Source organism: Schistocerca piceifrons, chromosome 3 (genome assembly GCF_021461385.2).
Source record: "Schistocerca piceifrons isolate TAMUIC-IGC-003096 chromosome 3, iqSchPice1.1, whole genome shotgun sequence".
NCBI lineage: Eukaryota > Metazoa > Arthropoda > Insecta > Orthoptera > Acrididae > Schistocerca > Schistocerca piceifrons.
In genome coordinates, this window is record NC_060140.1 from 375628608 (window position 1) to 375650990 (window position 22383).

The window sequence follows — 22383 nt, forward strand, 5'->3', positions numbered from 1 at the left end:
GCCCATTAATTAAATCTGAGGTTTCTTCCTCCTCTTTCCATAACAAAAACTCTGTGATGTATAATGTTGTTGTTATCAAAAGCCGGCCGGAGTGGCCGAACGGTTCTGGGCGCTACAGTCTGGAACCGCGCGACCGCTACGGTCGCAGGTTCGAATCCTGCCTCGGGCATGGATGTGAGTGATGTCTTTAGGTTAGTTAGGTTTAAGTAGTTCTAAGTTCTAGGGGACTTATGACCACAGCAGTTGAGTCCCATAGTGCTCAGAGCCATTTGAACCATTTTGTTATCAAAACTTCTTGGTGTTAGCTTATCGGCAAAGATGTCGTATTTGCCAAGATAACGCTTCCCTACTTCATATTATGATATTTTGTCTTAATTGACTTTAAGGGGTCGTTGGGGTGTTATACTGTACTTCTTATTAGTGTACCGCTGAGTATTAACTACACTGATTGGGGCAGTTTTTAATAGCTTTTTTAATTCTGAAGTGATCTGTACTGTGCACTTTGCGAGCAAATCGAGACTAAACGGATGTGTCTTGTACAATACCGGTAGCAATGCGGGGGAGTGGGGACAGGGAGGGGTTGTTTACGCGGAAGGACAGGCGCCGCTTGCGGCAGCCTGCAGCTGGGGGGCGTGGCCGCGAGCTGCAACTGTCCGCCGAAGGCCGCGCGGCGCTCCCGTCGGTTTCCGCAGAGCGCTGAGGTGGCTCTGGTCAGTGCGCGGCCGACTGTCGTCGCGGAAGGAGGGAGAGGGAGTTACGGCAAGCCGTCCGCCGCGGCGTATGCGAAGCGTGTCCACTGCGGCAGCCAACAGGTAGGGAGCTCCTCCCGCGTCCGCGTGCTCGCCGCAAATAGCCTCACGCTTCCGTTCTCGGTTCTTCATCCTGTAGCACGTCCGGCAGCGCCGACTGAACACTCTGAAACGGTGTCACAACAATGCCACTCATCCTTCAGAGTGCGTCTTTCCGGAGAACGTCTTGTCACTCAGTGTGATACCGACTTCTGTTTATCGGATGCGAGAAGTACTACAGTATTCTCCACGTGGGAAAGCATTTACGTGGATTCGTTAACCTAAGAAATCTTCTGCTTTACACGCATCATCTCAGAAAAAAATAGTATTGCATCGTGTTTTGACTGGACGTTGTTTAAATGTCGCGCTGTAAACTACTTATTTCGTTAAGTATTCTTAGGGAACTAAGAAGTTAAATAATGAGATGGATACCCAGCGAAGTCAGTGAAGAGCGTCTTCTAAATCTGCCAGTTGACTACTAAGGACGTACCTATCCATCTCAGAAAAGAAAAATTTTCGCAAATCGAATCTCGCATTCTGCCCCGCCAGGTACACCTGTATCGATTTAGTATCACTTTGAAGAGAAATAAAAACTGTTATGGATACTGACTACTAATAAGTCTACTCCGAGGCAACTGTCGTGTGATCTCAAAACTACACCTCACCATTCTCACGTCTTGGATACGATCTTTCCGACAACCATGTTCCTCCTGCAGCTGACTCCATTCTACCTCACAAACACCACGAATTCGTCGTTTATTTTCTTTACATTCTCTGCAAAAGTATTTCACTCAAATTCCTACAAAATAATTATTTTTCTTGGTCTGCCAGTTATATGCCGTTCAATATCGTTCTAATTTTCTCCAGTAAACTGCGAAATACGATTACCAGCTATGCTGCCTCTCCTTGCATTACTTTGACGTTCGCCGCTAAAAATATTCGGAGGACCATGAGACTTCACGTAGTACTCAAGAGGCCTCCGCTCCCAGACGATCATCATGGAACATGAATTATAATTTCCGATACCGTAGCGCCATTCGGTATCCACGTTAAACTGTAGCGCTCCCATTCGGTCTTGGATAAATGACTGTTTCTAATATGAGGGCGTGCTGACAAGTAAACCCCCCCCATTTTTTTGTGAAACTCTTAAAGCTTTTTAAATCAAAAAATGTTATAAACATTATACATCTTTATTCTTCATGTATGCATATTTGCAACCCTGTGCCGCTAGAACTGTAGAGCGAAACATGGCAGTGTGTAGCGTAACTAACACAGTGCACAAGAAACAGCGTGCTGTAATCGAGTTTCTAACCGCAGAAGAATTCGTCCACAACACAACGACAGACCACACACAAGCGCTGCGACACCTGCAACAATCCGACGCCTTGGGTTCTCTGTCGTCGATCATCTTCCACACAGTCCCAACTTTCCCCATCCGATTTTCCTGTCTCCAGAACTTAAAGAACACCACTTTGACAGTTACGAAGCGGCGCAAGCAGAGGTGAGGTTGTGGCTCAGACAACAAAGTCACAACTACGGTATCAATAAACTGATCTCTCGCTGGGAGAAACGTATTCGTCACCAGGTCACCGTATTGAGAAATAAATACACAGACGTGAAAAATGAAGATGCAGAATGTTAATAAAGTGTCTGATTTAAAAAGCGTGAAAAATTGTCAGATAAAAAATTCGGTGACATTACTCTGCAGCATGTCCTCATAGTTCCCATAACCTTTTCTTGTGTGTCAGTGGCTGTGATTACAAAGGATCATGTTCTCATTTTTTTTCCATTACTTGTTTTACGGTGCTAGACAGAACTACTTCTGTCCCAACCTTTTCTTCCGACCCGTCTGTCTAGCCTGAGGATACTAGTCGCCCTTGTGTTCTGTTAGGAGCCTACCTCCAAACGACGAGGCTTTCTCAGTTTCTTATTAAAATCACACAATGCAACCAAGTATCTCCTGTCTTAAGATATTGTGGAATTTCAAATAAACCTTTCTCTAAGTGGAGCAGCAACTTCCTGGTGCCGGCCGCGGTGGCCTCGCGGTTAAGGCGCTCAGTCCGGAACCGTGCGACTGCTACGGTCGCAGGTTCGAATCCTGCCTCGGGCATGGATGTGAGTGATGTCCTTAGGTTAGTTAGGTTTGAGTAGTTCTAAGTTCTAGGGGACTGATGACCACAGAAGTTAAGTCCCATAGTGCTCAGAGCCATTAACTTCTTGGTATTTCTGTATAATCTCTTGTTTGAAAGGAACAACATAAAACATTAAAAATCAGTAATTATTGTATCTGATCAGGTTAAGTAAATAAAAGAAAAAATATAGCGCATATGGGTGTCCAAAGCAAATCAATTCGACAGTATGTGAGAAATGTATGCGTTCAATATTTTACTAATTTAATCCTTGTACTGAAGCACATCAGAATAAAATGTCCTAGAGTTTCTAACCAATAATAGTGTTATTTTACTAAGTAACACCATTATTAGTTACAAAGTCTGCGACTTCTTATTCCAATGATCTTCAGCACAAGGATTAATTTACTAAAAGACTGAATGTGTACATTTGTCACATATTATTGAATTGATTTGGTGGGCCTATACACGCCATATTTTTTGCTTTAGTTATTTATTGTAATCAGATATAATAATTTTACGTAATTGTAACCATGCGTATCTGCTGCCTGTCACAAATATTGACGCAATAAACCCCGTTGAAGCACGTCCTGAAACCAGATTTCGAAACGAGTCACAGCGGTTTCCAGTAAAATTGGAAAGAAAACACGAATTGTGGTTGTGTTTTTCCAAATACAGAAATTACATGGATACTTTGGTGCTGAAAACAGTTTTCTTCAGCAGCGAACTAAAAATGCATATTTAAAATGCCTCTCTCGGCACCATACTGATTCTAAGTTTCGTGCTGGGCACTAAACCTATCAAAATGTTTGTAATTTTGTGACAAACTGCCTGTCCTTTCATTTTTTTTACCATTCTTTCCTTTCATCTCAGCGTGAATTATTGCTGCTTGTAATTGATCAGAAACATGGGACAACATTCCTGATATAACTTTATTGTTACAAAATATTATAGCTTCGCGTGACAACCGGTTTCCTTTGTTAACTACTGCGAACCAGAAGCCACTATATAGAGGAAGGTTGAGCGGTAATTCTTCATTTCCAGTAGTCACCTGTTAGCGTTCCACATCGTCGCCTACGGGAGGGGGAAAAAATATCCTAACAGATGTTCAATGACTCTTTAGTAATGATTTGGCGTCACTACCGTATTTCTATATGTGCCAATTTATAAATACCCTGTAAATGCCAAGTCCCATTTCGGACATAATACGCCCGAAGTTGTTACCGAAGTCATAGAAAACCTGTATCAGGATGGCGGATGGGGGCTTGACGTCTACTCCTGCAGAATGCGCATCCGGTATCTTAACCGCCGCTCCACCTAGCTCAGGACGTCAGTCGAGTGTCGTGTCCATCTTCACATCATTTGCAGTTCAGTCTGTGTAAAGCAGACATGCAGCTAAAACGCAACACCCGCAGACTGAAAGGAGCCCTCTGTCTTCGCTGGCAGGCTTGCTTGTATGGCCATGAATCAACTAGGAGCTTTCGTTCATAATATGCCTACAAGTAATTCGCGCCGACACTTAAGGCTAGGTAGTACGAAATACTACACTGAAGCGCCAAAGAAACTGGTATAGGAAAGCGTATTCAAATACAGAGATATGTAAACAGGCAGAATACGCCGTTGCAGTCGGCAACTCCTATCAAAGGCAACAAGTGTCTGGCGCAGTTATATCGGTTACTGCTGCTACAGTGGCAGATTGTCAAGACTTAAGTGCCGGCCGATGTGGCCGAGCGGTTCTGGGCGCTACAGTCTGGAACCGCGCGACCGCTGCGGTCGCAGGTTCGAATCCTGCCTCGGGCATGGAAGTGTGTGATGTTCTTAGGTTGGTTAGGTTTAAGTAGTTCTAAGTTCTAGGGGACTGATGTTAAGTCCCATAGTGCTCAGAGCCATTTGAACCATTTTCAAGACTTAAGTGAGTTTGAACGTGGTGTTATAGTCGGCGCACGAATGATGGGGCACATCATCTGCGAGGTAGCGATGAAGTGCGGATTTCCCCGTACGACCATTTCACGAGTGTACCATGAATGTCAGGAATCCGATAAAACATCAAACCTCCGACGTCGCTGCTGCAGGAAAAAGATCCTGCAAGATCGAGACCAACAATGACTAAAGAGAATCGTTCAACGTGACAGAAGTGCAACCCTTACGCAAATTGCTGCAGATTTCAATCCTGAGCCATCAAATGTCAGCGTGTGAACCATTCAACGAAACATCATCGGTATGGGCTGTTGGAGCCGAAGGTCCACTCGTGTACCCTTTATGACTGCACGATACAAAGCTTTAAGCCTCGTCTGGGCCTGTCAACACCGACACTGGACTGTTGATGATTGGAAACATGTTGCATAGTCGGACGAGTATCGTTTCAGACTTTATCGAGCGGATGGACATGTACGGGTATGGAGACAACCTCATGAATCCATGGACCCCGCATGTCGGCAGGAGACTGTTCAAGCTGGTGGAGGCTTTGTAATGGTGTGGGGTGTGTGCAATTGGGGTGATATGGGACCCCTGATACGTCTAGATACGACTCTGACAGGTGACACGAACGTAAGCATCCTGTCTGATCACCTGCCTCCATTCATACCCATTGTGCATTCCGACGGATTTTAGTAATTCCAGTAGGACAAGGCGACACCCCACACGTCCAGAATTGCTACAGTGGTTCCGGGAACACTCTTCTGCGTTTAAACACTTCCGCTGGCCAGACATGAACATTATGGAGCATATCTCGGATGCTTTGCGACGTGCTATCCAGAAGAGATCTTCACCTCCTCGTACTCTTAGGATTTATGGACAGCTCTGCAGAATTCATGGTGGCAATTTCCTCCAGTACTACTTTAGATATTAGTCGAGTCCACGTGTTGCGGTACTTCTACGTGCTCGCGGGGCTCCACATATTGGGCAGGTGTACCAGTGTCTTTGGCTCTTCAGTGTATTTGCGGAAATTTTTCTGTACCTGCTTGTTTTGATTTATTCTGTACGACTCACCGCTTCCCTTCTCCATACGCCGAGATTGTGAGGCTGAAACGGATGCCGTCTGACTAACGATAGAATAGTACAAAACGTTTGCAATTTCATAGGCCTAAAGCAATAAAAGCAGGATTGATAGACGCTTGCACACTCAGGGTAGGGGGAGGGAGGGACTGTCATTCTCTTAATGTACTCGTTGTGCTATCCTTGTTTCAGTATAGAGGGAATCCAGTGAGGAAACTCACTGTTGTCCAATAGTAACAACCGAATATTAGGAAAGTTGTAAATGGGTATCTAAAGGGCATCGGCTTCTGCACTGATTCAGATGATTTTAGTTTAAGTGTGCTTTCTCACTGAGATGGAAATTTTCTAGTCATCACCTTGTAACTGTTTTTTTTTTTAATACAGTTTTCGCTAGAAAATATGACTCAATAAACGCTAATTTGAATTCATAGAATCAACCTGTGTTATGGAAATCCTGAAGCTCTTGTGTATCGTACAGGAATTTCGACATGATTTGGACTCGGCAGCTAATGTAAAAAGTGATGGTAAAGGGTAGGGTGTTTCAAAAAGATGCCATCCATTTCATTTAAGTAGAAGGTACAATATAGCGAAATTGCACGAAGGCTTTTGAAACATAATATAAAATTACACTATGTGATCAAAAGTATCCGGACACCCGCAAAAAAAACATAAGATTTCGATATTAGGTGAATTGTGCTGCCACCTACTGCCAGGTACTCCATATCAGCGACTTCAGTAGTAATTAGACAACGTGAGAGAGCAGAATGGGGCACTCTGTGGAATTCACGGACTTGGAACGTGGTCAGGTGACTGGGTGTCACTTGTGTCATACGTCTGTACGTGAGATTTCCACACTCCTAAACAACTCTAGGTCCACTGTTTCGTTTCAGATGTGACAGTGAAGTGGAAACGTGAAGGGACACGTACAGCACAAAAGCGTACAAGCCGACCTCGTCTGTTGACTCGGACAGCGCCGACATTTGAAGAGGGTCGTAATGTGTAATAGGCAGACGTCTATCCAGACAATTACACAGGAATTCCAAACTGCATCGGGATCCACTGCAAGTACTATAGCAGTTAGGCGGGGGTGAGAAAAATTGGATTTCATGGTCGAGAGCCTGCTCATAAATCACACCGGTAAATACCAAACGACGCCTCGCTTGGTGTAAGGAGCATAAACACTGGACGATTGAACAGTGGAAAAACGTTGTGTGGAGTGACGAATCACGGTAACCAATGTGGCGATCCGATGGCAGGGTGTGGGTATGGAGAATGCCCGGTAAACGACATCTGCCAGCGTATGTAGTGCCAACAGTAAAATTCTGAGGCGGTGGTGTTATGGTGTGGTCGTGTTTTTCATGGAAGGGGCTTGCACTCGTTGTTTTGCGTGGAGCTATCTCAAAACACCGGTTCCCGCCAGATCACCGACGTAAAGCGCTGTCGGACGTGGGCGGCACTTGGATGGGTGACCATCCGGGCCACCATCCGCTGTTGCCATTTTTCGGGGTGCATTCAGCCTCTTGATGTCAGGCCTGGCCAAAAATGTGGAGCACCCACAAGACATAGTCAACTGTCAATGTAAAGTCGTACACGCAAACACCAATGCCGAATATGTACGATGACGTGCTGAAAAGTAATTCCTCCAAATTTTTTATGTGAAAACTCTTAAAGCTTTTTAAATAATGCAAACTTTATTAACATTCTACATCTTTATTCTTCATGTCTACATATCTATTTCTCTACATAGTCACCCTGGGGATGCACGCACTTCTCCCGACGACTGACCAGTTTGTTGATACCGTCGCTGTAGAATGTCTTTCTTGACGATGCCACAACCTCACCTCTGCTTGCATCGCTTCATCACTACAAAAGTGAAGTCCTCGAAGGCGTTCTTTAAGTTTTGGAAACAAATGAAAATCAGCTGCGGCCAAGTCGGGAGTTTATGAAAAAGATCGGTGACAGTGAGGCCACAGCATCAGATTGTGCAGATGTTGCAACACTCGTGTGTAGTCTGGCATTGTCATGTTGAAGCACAGGGTGCTCCGTGTGTGGACGAGCTCTTCAAATTTGAAATTCCATTATAGGACGCTGTTTCTCACGCACCGACATGGTTACGTTACGCACCGCCATGTTACACCCTACAATCCGGAACTCTCAAGAGGCAGAGGGCTGCAAATACGTGGACATGAAAAATAAAGATGTAGAACATTTGTTTTATTTAAAACGCTTGAGTTTACATAAAAAACTCAGAGGCTTTACTTGATACCACGCCTTCATAAATAATTAAAACTGCAATTATCTGTGACAAGTAGAGCGAGCACTACAGTTAGTGTTGTTCTTGTCTAATGTTATACTCCGATTAAAATTGGATTTTCGTTAGCCCCTACCACTCGCCTCGCTGAAACGTCAATCACGAAGTAAGAAACTTCCTGGCAGATTAAAACTGTGTGCCGGACCGAGATTCGAACTGGGTCCCGAGTTCGAGTCTCGGTCCGGCACACAGTTTTAATCTGCCAGGAAGTTTCGTATCAGCGCACACTCCGCTGCAGAGTGATAATCTCATTCTGGAATCACGAAGTTCAAAAATGGCTCTGAGCACTATGGAACTTAACATCTGAGGTCATCAGTCCCCTAGACTTAGAACTACTTAAACCTAACTAACCTAAGGACACCACACACATCCGTGCCCGAGGCAGGATTCGAACCTGCGACCGTAGCAGTTACGCGGTTCCGGACTGAAGCGCCCAGAACCTCTCGGCCACCGCGGCCGGCGGAATCACGACGTAATTTTAATCGGAGTGTACCAAACTTTCTAGGATATATATGGGGCGTGAAGACCGTCAGATGTTGGGTGATCACTGTAATGACACAGAGGCGCCGCGCACTCGTGTGAAACAGCGTCATCAGCACCTTACAGATCTGGAAAGGGGCCACATTGTGGATCTATGTTTGACCAGCTGATCGAATCGTGCAGATTTGTGGGACGTTCGGATGTGACATTTGTTCGATTTTGCATCGCGTAGGAACAAGAGGGCAGGCATACTTTTCGTCAGGGTTGTGGTCGCCCACGTCTGAGCATCACAAAGGCGGATCGCTTTATTTTGCGCCAGGCACATCATAAACCCTTCACATCTGCACCTTCCAACCGACAAGAAGTAATGGACTTCTTGCAACATTCTGTGCCATCCCGCACCATTAGTAGGGGAGAAACAGCAACTGCACTACGGAATTGCTGCCACATGCGTGTGCTGACGTTAACACAGCACGGGCGGCTGTGTTCAGAGTGGTGCCTCGTCCCGGAAGCGTGACTGCTGAATGAAGGGCGTCGCATCTTGTTCAGTGACAAACTGCGCGTCTGAACTGTGAAGTCATCCGTACGAGTGCTAGAATGAATCCAGTAAATTTCAGTTACACGATAAATGACGCAGATCTAGAGGATGAAAATTCAGCTAAATAGTTAGCGATTACGATACGAATAATTTACGAGGCGTGTTTTTTAAGTTAGCACGTCTTTTTTTAAATTTCAAAACGGTACTAAGATACCTCAATAATTTTGTTTTTACATGAAAGCCTGTACCTTAATCTACGCACTGACGCCATTACAGTCTGATTCTTCCTTGTTTACGTTGTGTACTGAGCGTTTAAGGTGCCTCCGATAATCGTGAGTCCCGCCGACTGTGAAGTACGAGCTGTTATAAGATTTCTTAGTGCTAAAGGCCTAAAAGCGATCGATATTCATTTTGAGATCTGCGCAGTTTACGGAGAAAACATTGAGTGATGAAATGGTAAGAAAGTGAGTGAGAGCATTTAAAGATGGCCGCACAAATGTGCATGATGAACAACGGAGTGGGCGCCCTTCGGTCGTTAATGAAAGTTTGGTGCAGGAAGTGGACAATAAGGTGAGAGAAAACAGACGCTTTACAATTTCCTCCTTGCGGGATGACTTTCCTAATGTTTCTCGTAGTGTTTTGTATGGCATTGTTACCGAGCACTTGAATTACTGAAAATTGTGTGCACGCTGGGTATCGAAAATGTTGACGGATGTGCACAAAACCAAACGTTTAGACAGTGCACTGACTTTCCTTGAGCGGTACGACAACGACGGTGATGATTTCTTAAGCCAAATTGTTACGGGCGATGAAACATGGGTGGCCTACGTCACACCAGAATCAAAGAAACAGTCCATGGAAGTTGAGCAAGCGCATCGTTTTGTTGCAAGACAATGCCCGTCCGCATGTGGCGAATCAGACCGAAGATCTCATCACATCTTTTCGATGGGAAACTCTAGATCATCTTCCGTACAGCCCCGATCTTGCGCCCAGTGACTACCATCTGTTCCTGCACTTAAAGAAACACCTGGGCGGTTAGCGTCTTCAAAACGATGACGAAGTCAAAACAGTGGTGATGCAGTGGTTAACAAGTCAGGCGGCAGACTTCTATGAGGAGGGTATTCAAAAACTGGTACAACGTAATGACAAGTGCCTCAATATTGACGGAAATTATGTAGAAAAGTAGATTAAGGTACAGGCTTTCATGTAAAAATATAATTATTGAGATATCTTAGCACGTCTTTTAATTTCAAAACGGTACTTACTTAAAAAACACGCCTCGTAAATTGGTACGATCACATAGGTAATGTTGTGGGGAAAGCGAACCAAAGACTGCGATCTACTGACAGAAAGCTTAGAAGATGCAACAGGTCTGCCTTGCCCGTCCTCTTCTGGAGTACTGCTGCGCGGTATGGAGGCCGCATCAGATAGAATTGACAGAGGATATCGCACAAATTCAACTGAGGGCAGCGCGTTTTGTATTATCTCGAAATAGGAGTGAGAGTGTCACAAATATGGCACGCGAGGTGGGAGGCAACCATTAAAACAAAGGCGATTTTCGTTCAACAGGACCTTTTCACGAAATTTAAATCGGCAACTTTTCCTCAGAATGCGAAAATACTTTGTTGCCGCCCGCCTACGTAAGGAGACAGTCATTGTCATAAAACGAGAGAAATCAGAGCGCACACGTGAAGATTTAAGCGTTCGTTTTTCCCTCGTGCTGTTCAAGAGTGGAATGGTAGAGGTATAGCTTCAAGGTGGTTTGATGAAACCTCTGCCAGGCAGTTTATCGCGAATTACAGAGCGGTCATGTATATGTAGATGTATCTCGGGTGACGATCGTCGGCGATTATAGCGGCGACCTGGGGAGAAGCACTATTCCTCCAGTACGAAACTGCAGTGCCCATATCGTGAAGAAATGCGACCCACTGCTCCTTCGGACATACATGCATGTCCGAATGAACAGGCACTGTGGCGACTGCAGAGGCTGTGAAAGATATGAAATGTATCACAGTTGCGAATATGAACCACCTTCAGCTATATTATGGAACTACGACAATGCAGATCCGTGCCGGATCGGGACTCTAACCCGGATTTCCCTCTTTAAGCGAGCGTTTGCCTTAACACCTCGACTATCCTAACACGACTCACAGCCAGACACAAAGTTCCACATGTCGACGTCCACGTGTCAAACCTGTACTCGTACACTCCGTTAATGTTACTCCCGTACAGGGGCGACATTTTATTTGTAAAACGCAGTCACGGTATCGAAATTGCTGTTCATAAAATAACATCACAAAGAGTTTCTTTTCGTTTCCTACTTCTGTGTGTTTCACTTTTTTGTGTCGAGCAGTGTGTATGATTGTACCTCAGTATTTTATATGCGGTGTCAGAAGATCTGGTTATTTGTGACAATCATCTCACATAAAGAAACCTGAACTACAATTTTTGTTCTTGAATAGTTTGAATTTAAATAATTTTATAGTAGTTTTCATCAAATACAAGCCAAAGTTTCTTAAATTTAATATTAGCAGCAAGCAAGGTAAAATTCACAATATATTTCCGTTTACAGTACTCGGCGATCTCTTGATGCTGAAGACACGTTGTTATGACCCTCTTGATACGAACATGTGTTGTTTTACAATTAAAGATGGGATAAGCAAATGGAATCGTTGTACATCATCGGTTTTCTTTCAAGTTTAGTAGTGCTACTCGTTCGCATTAAGCGAGGACGGATGACATATGCTGATTGGATTAAATGTGTCCCAGAATACCAGGTTTGTCTCTGAAGAGTCGTGAGATATCATTTCCGTAATGGTCAGGAAGATACTTTCATTTATTTTGTTGATGTTTATAGTTGGTAAGCAGTTTAAACAAAGCCTGCTCGACACAAGATGCTCAGTATGAACGAGAAACGTCGTTTAGATTCTCATTACCTACCTAATGATGTTCAGACTGTCTTATTGGGATACGATATTGCACAGCCTGTTTTTTTAAGAAGAATGATGCAATGTTCCTTTGAACATGCGTGCATGACGCATGAACAACGACGTGTACTGATCAGCCAGAACATTACGACCACCGACCTAATGTCGATATAAACCCGTCCAGGCGACAGCAACGCCACCTGGCGATGAGTGACTGCTAGACACACACACGGTGCTTGTAGTATCAGTGAGCCTGCTGTCCTTGTGTAGAATGGAGAAGACGCGCCATCTATCTGTGGTTGACCGAGGACAGATTGTCATGGCCCGGAGGCTCGGCACGACCATTTCGGAAACCGCACGACTTGTCGGGTATTCGAGGAGACCTGTGGTGAGTGTCTTCAACACATGGTGAAACCAAGGTGTGAAATCACGTCCATTCGTCGCGGGGTTGGGCGGCCACCCGTAATTACAGATGTCGGACGTCGTAGGCTGGGTAGACTGATAAAACAAGAGTGCCGGCGACCTTTGGCGGAACTAACGTCAGACTTTAATGCTGGGCAAAGCACAAGTGTATCTGAACTCATAGTGCAGCGAACACTGCTAAAGATGAGCCTCCGCAGCCGACGACCCATGCATGTGCCAAAGTTAACATCACGACATCGGCAACCATGACTGAAAAGGGCACGTGACAATCGTCACTGGACGTTGGCGCAGTGGCTAAGCTTTTCACGGCCTGATAAATCCCAATACCTTCTTAATCGTGACGATGGGAGGGTGCGAATCCATCGTCTTCAAAGGAAACAGCTCCTTGGCACCTGTACTGCGGGACGGAGACAAGCTGGTGGCGTCTCCATGATGTTTTGGGAACATTCATGTGGGCATTCATAGGTCCAATGGCGCAAGGGACCATGGCCATGGAGTATCGTACACTGGTTGTAGATCACGTACAACCCTTCATGACGATCGTGTTTCGCGACGACAGTGGCATTTTCAACAATGTAATGCACCACGTCACAAGGCCAGGAGTGTGATGGAGTGGTTCGAGGAACTCAATGGCGAGTTCCAATTGATGTACTGCCCTGCCGACTCCCTGGATCTGAACCTGGTCGAACACATCTGGGATATGATTGAACGTCGCGTCAGAGGTAATTGTTCCCCTCTCCGAATTTACGGGATTTACGTGACTTGTGTGTGCAGATGTGATGCCAGCCCTCTCCAGTGACCTACCAAGGCCTCATTGCTTCCATGCAACTACGCGTCGCCGCTGTTATCAGTGAAGAAGGTGGACATACCGGCTGTTAGATAGGTGGTCATAATGTCCTGGCTAGTCAGTGTATGTAAGCCCCGCAAGAAACAATTTATTAAAAGCTTTTCTACTGTTAAGTGTATCAGTTTTCAAATTCCTCGGCTAACTTTCAAAGAATAAATCAGCATTAAACGAAAATGGGAGAGTTTTAGAAAATTGGAGGCTTATGTTTAATATAGAATAGTTTTTATTTTCTTACTTACGTGGGTGGGCATGCGTCCTGACTGCCTGCGCGGAACATTCCAACCAGGTAAACGCGACCTTGTTATGGGCTGACCATTCTTGCTGCCAACAGGAAAACCAACACCATTTCTGAGTCTACGTGTGACTTATGATAATTCTTCTCTAGTCTGCAGCCAGATCATGCAATCACCTGAAGCCAATATTTCCGCGGCCACCTGGGCGACACCTTCATGTAATAACGTTGTTAGCTAATTTCACAGAAACTCACAGATAACGTGAACGCCGGCGTCCCTTTTATACACAGCGGAAGGCCAACGGCGCGCACGCCAGAAATCGTCGCTGCTGACCCCTAGCGTAGATGATCGTAGAGTGCCCAAGTGGTGAATGCATGCAAAAAACTATGAATCGCTATCGAGTATATTCTGCTTGCCGTTTCAACGACTCGAACAATACAATGGAAAAGTCTGCGTAGTCGCATACGTGGAACTAAAGCTGTCCTCTCGCAGGACGTGAAAACGCACGTGGTCGAGGAGGTGGTGACGTTGCAGCGTGGAATTCCACGTTCCACTACACTGCAGAGCGTGGTATAGAGAATCTCGTATGTCAGATTTTGCCTCATGGAGAGGAGCGTAGGCAGTGAGATGTGACTTCGTTGTACCTCACAAGCAGAACACAGGGGGGGGGGGGGGGGGCTGCCATATTCTATGACGTTAAACAACGTATTTGGTGGGTTCTCTTCTTCTAGAGTACGTGTATGAACATAAGCCGTTTCAGAGCATCAGTAAATTGAGGATCTCTCGAAAACGCGTCGTCTTATCTACTATTTGTTATAATAAAATGACAGGAAACTACATATCAATAAGTGAAGGCTGCCTGAGGTTGTTTTTAGTGTTTTAACTTGCGTCCGACGAAAGTATACCGTTTCAGTGCTACAGCGCAATGATGATCCAGCAAAAGCGCCTCTTTTTGGCACAATTTGCATATTAAATATCAAATATTGTAGATACAGTATTAAGACAGCGTATATCATACACGGAGTGTCGATTCGTATGTCGGAGCTATTAGCGCACCTCATGGTGTCGTGGTCTCGAAGTTGTGAAGAATGGGGTGGAAGTTTCGTGTCCACGTCCTTAAAATTTTTTTGACCTTTTCTTTTCTTAAAGATTCTGAGTGTCCCTTAATCATTTAACAGAAGATTATCCCAAAATCCGATGTTATTTATTATAAATAATGTTCTCCCAGTGGTCAAAACTCTTACCGTGACTGCCAGTCTACGTCCGAAAGTAAACATAAGTTACACTCCGGAAGCTTATGCTATTATGAAACTTTCTGTAAAGTATATATACCTATCATTGGGTTGTCCGCCGCTTGTCTCGCGGTAGCGTTCTCTTTTCCCGAGCACGGGGTCCCGGGTTCGATTCCCGGTGGGGTCAGGGATTTTCACCTGCCTCGAGATGATTGGGTGTTGTTGTGTCGTCTTCATCATCATCATTCATCCCCATTAAGGTCGGAAAAAGGCAATGGCAAACCACCTCCACTAGGACCTTACCTAGTACGGCGGTGCGGGTCTCCTGCATCGTTCCCCTATGCTCTGTGAAGGAGTCTGGGACTTCATCATCATCATTGGGTTTATGGACTGGCTCGTGTTTGTATTGTGGCGGTAAATATCTTTCTCAATGATGTTGAGCAGCTGCAAAAAATCTCCTCTTCCATTCGAATGAAATTACGAAACGAATCTCGATCGTGAAATCTACGTGACGTTATTTGAGAGTGTTGGTAGTCAATGCAACATCGAGAATATAGATACTATGCATGCGCAGACTGACACTGGACGCTATTCCTTAACTGCATTCAACTTAAAACCGAAAATGCATGAAAACTCGATTGAGTTATGGAATAACCTTTACAAGTATGTATCTCAGATCGTTGAACAGCATTATGTCGTGTTCCTCCACCAGCAGTTCGCTGTTCAAGCCATCGACGAGCCCAGAAGCTTCTTCGCCAATTTCTCCGCTCTTCTTCGACAGTCGCTAACAGAGTTAAAGGAACCTGACTTATGCGCGTCCATTTTCGTAAATAAACGGTGTGGTTTACGAGCCGAATAAAGCCGACAATAGCTGCTGGTGAACGCTAGGACGGCTTGAGGCCCAACTGTACTCAATTTTATGACCCCATTGGGGTAGTAGTGCTTCCACGAGAATTCGTCATCTACCTTTGTCTTTGATCATCACCCTGAATTCCGACCAGGCCTTGCCAGTTCTCATAGCTTTCCCATCCACCGTCCTCTGCCATGTAAGGGATGGTTATAATTAAACTTTCGCTACTTGAGCCATTGTAGACGGGATACAATTTACCGTGTGGATACCAAACTATATGGGAGTGGTGTTCAGACTGTGCACTGCAGGATTTGATGTGTTCGCAGTGTTAGTGTCATGACTTTTCGTTAGGCGTCGGTATTGGTACGACTTCATATGGTTGAAACACAAACACCAGTATACATTACAATTACAGACTATCAATTTGGGTTCGGGCAAGGTGAACAGGGCTTTATTCGTAAAACTGTTTTAATAGCGCTGCTGCTCTTTGGAGTATTGATGCATTAAATGACTACAGGGAAGTATTCTTTCCGCACTGGGGTTGAACATGACTCTCAAGTTCTAATTAACTGGTAATTTTCAAATTGCTCCTGAGAGAGGCTGACGTCCAATTGCGCTAAAACTCGTTGAAGGAGTTATTGTTGGCGTGGATGAGGATACTAGATCCAAAATGCGATCTTCATGCAGTGCAACAGCTGTGTCACGACAGCTGAACATTGTGCGATGTACTGTTCGAAACGTGCTCCGAACAGTTGGGAAACGATACCTCTAGCGCGGTTCTAAGGCTGTCGTGGATGCACATGGTCGTCACACCGAGCAACGTTTGTAACCTGGGAGATAACATGGCACGGAACTAACAAATCTTACCCTCTCATGTGAAAATTAAAGTGTGGTTTTTCCTTTTTTTAAACAAATTATCCGTTATTTCTCAGTCGCATGTCCTTACAAAAGTTTCCGAAAAGGCCCTCTCAAGTACCGAAAGTTTAATTATAACTACCTTGTACCACTGCTCGAATGCTTTTCAAATGCTGAAGATCTCTGAATTCGAATATCTTGGATGTTACATTAGAGAGATGCATTGAGCAGTGATGTAAGCAAAATATTACCTTAAGCCAGTAGCTATTGGTTGTCCTTCTTGACCTGACTGCAGTTTAATTAAAGAGAATTAAACCAGACGCGTTTCGCTTTTATTCATAAAGAATCTTCCATGGCTATTGGTGTTTCTTTACATATTCTGCTTCTTCCCTCCCTGCTGGCAGCGGTTGACGTCGAAAGACTCCGATTCACATACGCAATTGGCAGTTTTTGCCATGCTGCAGTATTTATTGCGCTGCATAATTTACGCTTCACTTTTGTAAAACATTTCTCACTCTGCACAGTACAAACGTATTACATTAAAACATTTCATACACTTGACATTATACAATGTGTGGACAGAAGGCATCGGCTACCTGCTAATATCGTGTCGCAGCTCCTTTTACTTGGCGTTGTACAGCAACTCGACTTGGCATCGACTCGAGTTTCCCGCAGAAATAATGAGCCATGCTGCCTCTTTTTTTTCTAAGAAATTTCTGCCTGAAATTAAGGCCTATGTTTGATATTAGTAGACGTCTCTTGACGACGAATGCCATTTTTGCCAGTGCTAATCTGCTTTTGATGTCCTCCTTGCTCCGTCCGCCATTGGTTGTTTTGTTGTCTATGTAGCAGAATCCCTTAAGTTCATCTGCTTCGTGGTCATCAGTCCTGACGTTAAGTTTCTCGCTGTTCTCATTTCTGCTACTTATCATTACTATCGTCTTTCTTCGATTTACGTTAAGTCTGTATTCTGTATTCAATAGACTTTTCATTTCCTTCAGCAGATCCTGTAATTCTTCTTCACTTTGACTCAGTATAGCAATGTCATCAGCGAATGGTAAGATTGATATCCTTTCACCATGAATTTTTATTCTACTCCTGAACCTTTCTTTTATTTCCCTCATAGCTTCTTCGATGTACAGGTTGAACAGCAGGGGCGAAAGACTACATCCCTGTCTTACATCCTTTTTAATCCGAGCACTTTGTTCTTTGTCTTCCACTCTTATTGTTCCCTCTTGGCTCCGGTACATATTGTATATTACCCGTCATTACCTATATCTTACCACTGTTTTCCTCAGAATGTCGAACATCTTGCACTATTTTACATGGTCGAACGATTTTTCCAGGTCGACAAATCCTTTAGTTTTGGTTCCATTATCAACCGCAACGTCAGAATTGCCACTCTGGTGCCTTTGCGTTTCCTGAAACCAAACTGATCGTCATATAATGCCTTTGTAGCTGCCTCTACAGCCATCCATAATTGCGAAAGCGTTGCCGGCGCAGGATTTTGCGCATGAACCGACCTCTCGATTATGTCCCATAAATGTTCTATGGGATTCATGTCGGGCGATCTGGGTGGGCAAGTCATTCGCTCCAGTTGTCCAGAATGTTCTTCAAACCAATCGTGAACATTTCTACCCACTGATATGGCACATTGTCGTCCATAAAAATTCCATTGTCGTCTGGGAACATGAAGTCCATGAATGGCTGCAAATGGTCTGCAAATGGCTTGCGCCACACTCGAATCCTTAATTCCTACCAACTGAATTCGCGACTCATCTGACTAGGCCACGCTTTGCCTGTCCAACCGATATGGTCGCGAGCCCAGGAGAGGCTGAAGGCAGTGTCGTGCTGTTAGCAAAGGCATTCGTCTGGGTCGTCACTGTAATAGTCCAATAACGCCGAATTGCGCAGCACTATCACAAAGGAGTCCCACATCGATTTCTGCGATTATTTTGATTCAATTTGCTTGTCTGTCAGTACTGACAACTCTACGCAAACGTCGCTGCTCTCGGTCGTTAAGTGAAGGCCGTCGGCCACTGCGTTGCCCATGGTAAGAGGTAATGCCTAAAATTTCGTATTCTCGGCACACTTTCGACACTGTGGTTCTCGAAATAATGAATTCCTTAACGATTTCCGAAATGAAATGTACCACGCGTCTAGCTCCAACTACCACTCAGCGTGCGACCATAGTTCCGTCGGAAATCTTTTAAGACGAATCATGTCAGTACAAATGATAGCTCCGCCTATGCGCTGCCCTTTTATACATGTGTACACGATAGTACCGCCGTCTGTGTATGTGCATATTGCTGTCCCTTGACAATTGTCACGTCAGTGTTTATTTTATTGTCATCATAGGCATCTGTTGCACGTTAAAAGTGAAGTGACGGTAAATTAGTTCCGCCACAGAACTCAGTCGTGGATCTGTGCTTTGTCTAGAATCGCTCTCCTTTGTAGGTGCGTTCCAGTTTCCGGGAAGTCTCTCGTGTTGTCGCCCAGTGCAGTGTTTGATGGAGCCTCGGTAGGAGGATGAAGGACCCGTCAAGGGCACGCTGGCGAGTCTGCTTCCTTCGGCGGCAGCTCGGTGCGAGTGCTGGCGCTTCCTTTGTCGGCAGCAGCGGCCGACCCCTCGCATTGGCTAATTGGCACTGGACTTGCCTGATAATATAACGGTCTCATTAACAGACGGGCCGGCTGCATCAGCCGGGCGCTGCGTACTACAGCTGCCTTGCTGCTTTTACGTACTTGTCGCTCCCCCTAAAATCGCCTTCCTTTTGCTTGTCGGCGTGTTGTGTACTGTTCAGCCGCTCCCACGCGTGGCGAGGCAGCTGACGTCGACGTGGGCGCAGTAAGACCGGCCGCAAAGTAACAGCGTTCGCATCACAATGGACGCGTGGTTAACGTGATTTGCGACTGCAGCCCTGTCAAGCGCCAGCATCTAGAGAGCCTGTATACAGATGGAATGGCCATAGGTGAAGTTGCCCGTGATTGGTTGATTAGCTTTGGCGCCATTTTTCTGCCAAACATCTCTTGCGCTTCCTATGTTCGCCGTGCTTTTAAGTTGAAGTCCAGAGGACTTTTGGAAACGATTAAAGTGTATTTGAATTATTGAGAGACTCGTTATGCCTTGTGCATGCATGTTCGATTTAGTTGTATATCGTTTTTAGTACGTAATTAGCGTTTGCGTGCATGCTGGTAGCATCACAAGCTTTTCTGAAGCCGATATCTGACAGTCCTTGCTGGAAACGGAAAGTTCCCGTAATTGTTGTGCCATGCTCATTCGACTTTATAGCGTCAAACTTTATTTCGTTCCGAATCAGAACACTAGGCATTATTTTGGTTTCAGTATTATTGCGTGACTGTTTAACGCAGGCAAGTTGTAAGCATGTTTTCCGCAGTTGTCGTGGTTGCTGAAACATTATCCGTAGAAAATAGTTGTAGCTACTCTTGAAGACAGTTTTTAATAGGCCTACTTACTGTGGGGTAGAAGGGATACGGTAATTTTCTTGTTACATTTGGTCGTTATTACAGTAGCCTACATTTAACATTACCTGATTTTTGTAATCTTTTTCGTTTGTTATCTACGAGTGGTATTCTATAGATATGAAAGAAAGTCGTAAGCAGTTGTTTACTTGTGACATGCAAAAAGTTTGAGGACGTGACAAGAAGTACTAATACGTCTCACACTTTTTGCATGTCACAAGTTAACAACTGCTTACGAGTTTCATTCATCTGACGTAATACACGTACGTTAAATCTTCCGATGCACTTCCGATACAAAACAAATGCTATACACTATATATTTTTTTTAATTTACGTTGCTTTCATTACAATATGTCTAGCAAACGAACTTTAAAGGAGATAAATGCAAGCAACGAATAATGTTTACAGCCACTGTATGAAATTTTCCTGTGCTGTACGTAGTAGGCTACTATGAGTATATTATAGCTGTAAAGAAAGGCATTTAACGAATGATTTCGCCATATCTTGTGCTTTTGATTCGGTGAGTGTGTACTCCACTACTGGCCATTCAAAAGTCCCGCCCGCAGTTTGGCAGAAAAATGGCCGCCGTACCGTCCGGTTGGCCACTCTCTCCCTATACAGGCTCTCTACCAGCATCTTGCTCTCAGATAACACACTTTATTTACAAAAATGGACGACCTGCAAATTCCTACGTTAGGTCTGTCAAAACCCACATTTCCTCCCTTGTCCGTACGCTAGTCATATTTTTCTGTCTGTAGTATATATACCTCGTAATAAGAAATTCATGAACGTGTTGTAAGCGAATAAGGTAAGTTCTATGTCCAGTCAGAAAGGACTGCAGCTTACAAAACATTAATGATGCATATAAGCAGATTGAAGTGAGGAATGAAAATTTTTGACAAGGCCGAGATTCGAAGCCAGGTCTCTTGCTTACTGGGCAGATGCAGTAACTATTACGCCACACTGACACAGTGCCTTTGCGCGAATGCAGGGACTACCCTAGCATATCTCCCTCCTCAGTCCAAATTCCCATTCACATCTTGGCCCACATGGTGCTCCTACTAAACTCAAACTACATTGCTGAGGCTCTCCACCTATATTGGAACAGCACGTCAACAACATATGAAACGGGGAATCCAATCTGAAATCCTGGAATAGATGCTTTAATCAAATGAAACTATCTGGTTCGAGAGCCCTTTTCAAGTCTCAAACATCTATGATGTATATATGCGGACTGAAACGACGAATGAAAATCTGTATGAAGGCCAGGATTCGAACACTAGGCAGATGCGCTGGCCATTACGCCACTCTGGCGCCGTGACTTCGCATAACTGCACGGACTACCCTAACACATCTCCTCCCTCAATCCAAATTGCCATCTTCACTCCTCAGCCTACTTGGCGTGCCCCCTAAACTCGATCAGCATTGCAGAAGGTCTCCAACTTGAAAATTCTTTGTTTGTTTGTCTACTGAAATAACTCAGTGGGTGAAACTTCTTATTTTGTATTGAGACTGCTGAATGCAACTGAACCTAAGGTCTTGTTTTTTATTTTTATCATTACAACTCTGACCTACAGAGTTTTCTCTGACAAGGACGACTCAAACTTAACCTACTCATTTATTACCCACAATATACAAGAGCAACGCAGTCTGACTTCTCTAAAATGACACCCTGACTTCAAATAATTAACACAAAAGAATGCCCATAAATTGGAAGAAATCCTAACAATAGCCCATACCTTTTCATAAGTCACTTACCTCACAGAAAATCTTCATAACACGAACTACAGCAGTTACAGCAACCAGAAACTACAGCCAGCTGAATAAAAAGATTCTAACTACTATAGGCTCTAAGTACTAGTAGGCATATGGTTAGCAGAAGAAAGATTTTGTTGAAGAGCAAACAATGTATTCAGCACATTCTACCTTACACATGTGACAAGTTCCAAAAATTATATAATAGTCAATAATTCCACTACACAAACTTTAGAAAATACAACAATCATAATTTTATAATGCATGTCCTACCAACACTGATTCTCCATGAAGGACCCACGTACAAACCGTCCGCTCGCTAACTGTTACCCGCTAACTGCTAACTGCAAGTCCGTCCAAACACAGAGTCTCTTACCGAGGGCGTAGAGCGCTGTCAGCGATATTAATACAGTCTACAGCGCTGCCAACATACGAACAGGCTGCTTACAAACTGTATTGGAATAACACTTCAGCGCTGAACTAAACGAAGGATCCTACCTGAAACGTGCTACGATAGTCCGTGCGGTTTTGCAAAGCC

General features: G+C 44.5%; 1 protein-coding gene across 1 annotated transcript in view; it reads left to right on the forward strand.

Moving 5' to 3' along the window:
- Positions 1 to 725: 725 nt before the first annotated feature.
- Positions 726 to 22383, forward strand: part of LOC124787905 (choline transporter-like protein 1) — a 490856-nt gene continuing 469198 nt past the window's right edge. Inside the window, exon 1 of the mRNA XM_047254885.1 lies at positions 726 to 812. The gene's annotated coding sequence lies outside the window, so the exon portion shown is untranslated. The remainder of the gene's footprint in view (positions 813 to 22383) is intronic.